Source organism: Tachypleus tridentatus, chromosome 2 (assembly GCF_004210375.1).
Source record: "Tachypleus tridentatus isolate NWPU-2018 chromosome 2, ASM421037v1, whole genome shotgun sequence".
NCBI lineage: Eukaryota > Metazoa > Arthropoda > Merostomata > Xiphosura > Limulidae > Tachypleus > Tachypleus tridentatus.
In genome coordinates, this window is record NC_134826.1 from 43,876,240 (window position 1) to 43,882,565 (window position 6,326).

General features: G+C 33.1%; 1 pseudogene across 1 annotated transcript in view; it reads right to left on the reverse strand.

The window, feature by feature from the left end:
• LOC143242262 (very long chain fatty acid elongase 1-like) overlaps positions 1-5,328 on the reverse strand; it is a 31,963-nt pseudogene extending 26,635 nt beyond the window's left edge. The window contains exons 1-2 of the transcript XR_013022573.1: positions 4,985-5,328; positions 1,194-1,346 (exon numbers count right to left, since the gene is read on the reverse strand). The product of XR_013022573.1 is annotated as a very long chain fatty acid elongase 1-like (transcript). The remainder of the gene's footprint in view (positions 1-1,193; positions 1,347-4,984) is intronic.
• Positions 5,329-6,326: the final 998 nt, after the last annotated feature.

The window sequence follows — 6,326 nt, forward strand, 5'->3', positions numbered from 1 at the left end:
TCGGGGTACTCCCGTTTCCCCCCACAGCAAAATCTCTGGCATCGGACCTGTAGGTCCCAGCCTCATTCTGAAAAGGGCCGTTTACCCAGTCAAGGGTATCTAATCAAACACAGTAAATTTTAAAAATCAATTCGCCAGCCGCCAGGGTACTCCATCCTCGAGCCAGGGTCTGGCTCACTTCACTTTCGCGGCTTTCGTCCAGTTCTCCCGTCCTTCCTCTCACTCACAAATACACAACTCCATTTTTTGAAATGTTAAAAATAAAGTTAAAACTACATGGATATTTTAAAACATTTCTCATGTAAGGGGACGAAGAGGAACTACAAAGTTCCTGAACACCCCAGTTGGAGAGAGATAGCTACTCGAGGGCTATCTGTGCTAGCCGTCCCTAATTTAGCAGTGCAAGACTAGAGGGAAGGCAGCTAGTCATCACTATCCACCGCCAACTCTTGGGCTACTCTTTTACCAACGAATAGTTGGATTGACTGTCACATTATAACGCCTCCACGGCTGGGAGGGCAAACATTTTTGGCGCGACTCGGGCGCGAACCCGCGACCCTCAGATTACAAAGCGCACGCCTTAACGCGCTAGCCCATGCCAGGCCGAAGTTTTATTGATTCATTCGAAAGATCTCTTTTATAATTTAGTTCCGAATGCTTGAAATGTATCTATTTCTTTTAGTATTAAAAAAAACCGAGATTTAAAGAAATATATAACTAACAACTAGAGAAAAAAAACGAAACAAAAACACAACATTTCGTTTTGAAATTAAGTAATAACATCTTCAGAAATGTTTATTGTACAAACAATTGATAAAAGAAACTCCAGAAACTGCAGAATGTTTTATGTGCAAATCCCAACAAATGTTGTCACTTTTAAATAATAGTATAAACAAGAGATAAAAAAGAAGTCAAAACAGATAATTAAAAAAAAATAGAATTTGCACATTTGTATGCTACATTAATGCTTTTTGTGGAAAATATTTCAAGCACAAATTAGCACATCAGTCAAAAAGAAAATATTTTAAGAATTTAGCTAAAGAAAGTGAATATTAATTTATCTGATCCACACGTTTTTTTTTGTTTTATATATAGACGATGCTGCTCTAATTTGTATAATAGTTTGGAACTGAATAAGGCATTTGGAGTTAACAAAACCTTAGAATTATGAAACAGATCACTGTATTACATACCACTTTTTGACATCATCCAGTCGTAGAATGTGATTGGATAATGAAGAGGGTATTTCAGGTAACGAAGCATAGTGTAATTTCTTCAAAGATGTTTTTTTATGAAATAAATGTTTGTCTTTACGGTCAAATTACGTTAGTTGGTGGATAGAGTTTCTGTAAATAAAGAAACAAGGTCAAGGTAAACAGGCGAGCCCACTACGTTTCATTTTTTGAAGTACTATAAACCATAAAAAATATTGAAAAAAGACTGAAATGTTTCTCGCATTCTAAAATATACTGTTCGACTGTTGTTTTTTTTTGTAGATGCTAAAGGGTGGCATTTGTACATATTAGGAACAACACAACTAGGAACAGTTTCAACAACTTAGAATGCATGAATATTACTTGACAAAATATGACATTATTACAATATTAAGATTTTGGAATGCAAATGTCCATCGTTAATTATACCTAATACATAGATTTTAAATATGTATATACTTATACTTCGTTCATTGCACCTACTATTAAAGTGTGACAATAGAATATCTTATCATTAAACAAAAATAACAAACATATATAATTAATGATGCGAATTTATATCTAATATAAGAATTTTAAAATACATATTTCCATCAGTAAACATATCTAATTTTGAAATTCAATAATAGAAACTTCCATCATAAACTACATCTACTATTAAAATTCCATCATTAAACATAAATAATATTAAAATTCAATAAAATATTTTTATCATTAAAAGCACCTAATATTAGGATTCAAAAATATAAATTTTCATCATTAAACATATCTAATATTAAATTCCAGATTATAAATACCCATCATTAACTATACCTAATATTAAAATTTCAGAATATGGAGTTTCATTATTAATTTATCTGATATCAAAATTACAGATGGATGTTGCGTTCATTAACTACAACTAATATTAAAATTTTAAAACATAAATTTCCATCATTGAAAATAGCTATATTAAGTTTCAAGAATATATAATTTCCACATAATATTAATATTTTAGAATATGAATTTCCATTAGTAACCATTATTAAAACACATGATAATAAATTTTAATTATTAACAATATCTACATCTAGGATTCATTAAACATACTTCATACTTATATTCAACATTAGAAATTTCCGTCATTAAACACATCAAATGCTAAAATTCCAGAATATAAGTGCCCATTATTAACTACGTCTAATATTAAAATTCCAGAATATAAATTTTTATTATTACCCTTTTCAACCTAATACTAAAATTACGTAAAGAAATTTTCTTCATCGACAATACTTAATATTAAAATTTAAGAATACAAATTTCTATCGTTAATATATCTGATATTAATATTCAAACATAAACATTTTCATCATTAAGTTATACCTAATACTAAAATTCAAGGATAGAAACTTTTATCACTGCCTATACTTAATATGTACATTAGAGAAGTGATAAAGGCCTAAAGGCTCTGGAACAAGGTTTTTATATAGGATTTTAATCCCTTCTTATTCTCCTCACTCATTTAATCTTTTTTACTCCCAAGATCCTCCTCTATCACCTAATATTCTAATATCCAAATATATTTTTAAAAAATAAAATAAATTTAAAATGATTACAATTACAACCTAATAATGTTTGTAATTGTAATTTCTTTAAAATTCCTCTCATATGCTTTTTTCAAAATATAAAGTAATGATGTTCAAAAGGTTGGTGGTATGCGTAAACATCGCATTTTTGTTAGTTAGTGATATCAACTCGACCATCCTTAAATCCTAACATTGTATTACTAGATCTTTAGTTTTAAACTCACTGTTATCTATACAACACATCGCATCTTACCATCGTTTTAATGATGCACTCTTAACTTCGTATCTAATGCTTTCACTGCATATACTACACACCAATTAGCTCAAAGTCAACTCCAAGAGAAAAGTTGAAAACTCGCTCAAAACACGAATATTGGTAGGGAGAGATAAAAATTGGATTGAGTTATCACGGCTTATAATTGTTGTCAAAGATTGATTTTACTTTTTTGTCATTTGATTTTTATATAGCACGTATGTAATCTTCACTTTCTCTACCGCACTGGAATACTTTATAGTACGAATATTTTCCGTATTTCCTTATTGGTACTAATAAGCTACCGTAATTTTTCGAAACATGTTGAAGTTATTCTTATCTCATCTCTAACGTATCACCAGCAAACTTTTTCATATATAATTCAATGAAAATATTTAGATATTCCCTCGAAAAGTACAAAAACAAACAAACGTTAATTTTTTTTCTGTCTTGTTTTATAATACACAGTTCCATAACAAGTTGTCTACGCTCTGTCCAACGCAGGGATTAAACCCCAAAGTTTAGAGTCGTAAGTACGTAAAGTTACTAATGATCCACCAGTACAGAAAAGGAGTTTTGTTTTATCTTTCAAAAACTGCGTATGTATTTTGTTCTAGATTTCACAAAAACATACGCAAGGGCTATCTACCTGTACACAACCATTCCTATTTTCCATTTCTTGTCTGAAAATTCACCAAAATATTTGATCTTCAAATAAAACCAGAAAAAAAATTACGAACATATTCATCTTATAACTGTTGTAATACTAAACTAAAAAGTGTGAAAATAGTGACAATGAATCCTTTTTGACGATTGCAAGAAACTTTCCATTTTTACGTTCTGTTTTTATTTAGACAAAAGTTTGATTTGTTTTGAATTTCGCACAAAGCTACACGAAGGCTATCTGTGCTAGCCGTCCCTAGTTTAGCAGCATAAGCTTAGAGGGAATGCAGCTAGTCATCACCACCCACCGCCAACTCTTGGGCTACTCTTTTACTAACGAATAGTAGGGTTGACCGTAACATTATAACGACCACACTGCGAGCAGGTTTGGTGTGACAGAGATTCGAACTCGCGACCCTCAGATTACGAGTCGAATACCTTAACCACCTGGCAATGCTGGGCCTTAACATAAAAACAACATTATATTAGACAAAAGAAAATTTCAATTGTCTCAGCTCGGGAAGTAATTAAATTTCCTACTGTTATCTAAACAAATGTTGATTTTATTATAAACAGTAGAATTGTTAGACTAAAATTTAAAGGGTATTTGCATTAAGAATATTTCATTTTCATACGCACTTTCGTATTCTTATACCTTTTAAATGATAAAATATCGGCTCACAATTGTCATTGTAGATCAGCGCCCGTCTTACGATAACCTTGCTTTAGTTGCATAACATTTGTTATCTGCTCATTGTAACAATAACATACTATTACAAACTTTACTCGAAGATCGGACACATTTAGTACGCCCGGCATGGCCAGGTGATTAAGGCATTCGACTCGTAATCCGAGGGACGCCGGTTCGAATCCCAGTCATACCAACCATGCTCGCCCTATCAGCCGTGGGGCGTTATAATGTGACGGCCAATCCAACTATTCGTTGGTAAAAGAGTAGCCCAAGAGTTGGCGGTGGGTGGTAATGACTAGCTGCCTTCCCTCTAGTCTTACACTGCTAAATTAAGTACGACTACTGCAGATAGCCCCTGTGTAGCTTTCGCGAAATTCAAAACAAACCAAATTCCATACTTAGTATGGAATGTTTTCTTCTTATAATACAACAGAATATATCTTTGCATAAAATGAAACAAGAACATGAAAAAAAACGTTCAAAATAAGTAATGATTATAAATATTGTTTACAATTGAAAAGTTGGTGCATCTACAAATTAAACAGTACATTTAGGACGCAAAAATGAAAGAAAAACTTTGATTCTTCGTGTAACCTACCTTGTTCTAATACCCTAATTTGTTTAGCAGAATAACGAATGAGGTTTCGGTGGCGGGTCGGCTGCTGAACACACCAGACGCAATTTGTTACTGAAGGCACTCAGATGAACAATATTATACAACACCAACCCTTCAGCAGGTTTCGTGAGCTCGCGAACCAGTGCCCCAGTTACGTGGTACAGAGTAAAATCCCTCTGGGGACAGAGGATGCTTAGGTAATAGATCTGTCTAAGACCGACAACAGTCTCGGTCTGCTGTGTGCTTCAGGAAAACTCTTTATTTTAAGCCTTCAGAGTTATAGAGAAATATACCAACAAGACAACTTCTTCCACATTTAGGTTATCCACTTTCTGATAGGTGGTGCTCAATAAAGCGAGGACATCCTCAATTTTCTACCAACATAGTCTTTTTGTGAAAGGACGACTCTGATTGGATAGCAGAATGACTAAAGAGAGCATTCGTTATTCGCTCCTCCTTCGAATTTTTCAGAACTGGTTTACCAACTTCGGCTGCTTAGGTGTCCCTTTGAATAATATCACAGTACATGTAACGGAAAGAAACAAGTTAAATTCGTGATGAATTTTAATGATACATATCTTGGTTAATACAATTAAGCATCGCTCTCCTCGACCAAGAGAACTGGCAAAGCGGTTATTTGTGATTCTTTTAGATTTAGTAAGAAACGGTTGGACATTCAAAACTATTTAAATGCGTAAAATTAATTAGTTATATTGTTCACTTGTTAGTTGAGTTAAAAAGTCAGATTCAATGACTTGGATATAGAAGTGTTCCTCGGCTTTGCAGAAAGATCAAATTATGGTGTTCTGTGGAATTTAATGTTTTAAAGTTGGACGACACTTTATACTAAATATGGTTTAAAAGACCGGATCAGAGACCCCATCATTCACTCCCTCACTCGTGGCACATTTGTAAACTTGAAAGCTTATAACGTTTAATCATCGGATTTCGATATCTACGACTAACACAACATAATGTATAGAACAATTAGTCAACGCCACCTGCTGCTTAAAATAACATTTTCAAACGTATATTTCGACTGATTTTTACTGCTAAAGTGTCTCCATTGTTGAAGAAAACATAACATAAACCTCATACCTTTTGTGTTTTAAGTTGGAAAACAAATTACACAAATATAATTTATAGCATATGCAGAATGTTACATATCAAACGTCTTTTTCTCTCTGTTTTCAATTGCCCCCTAGTAGCACAATGGTACATCTAGAGTTGTTGTTGTTGTTTTGAATTAAGCACAAAACTACACAATGGGCTATCTGTGCTCTGCCCACCACGGGTATCGAAACCCGGTTTTTAGTGTTGTAAG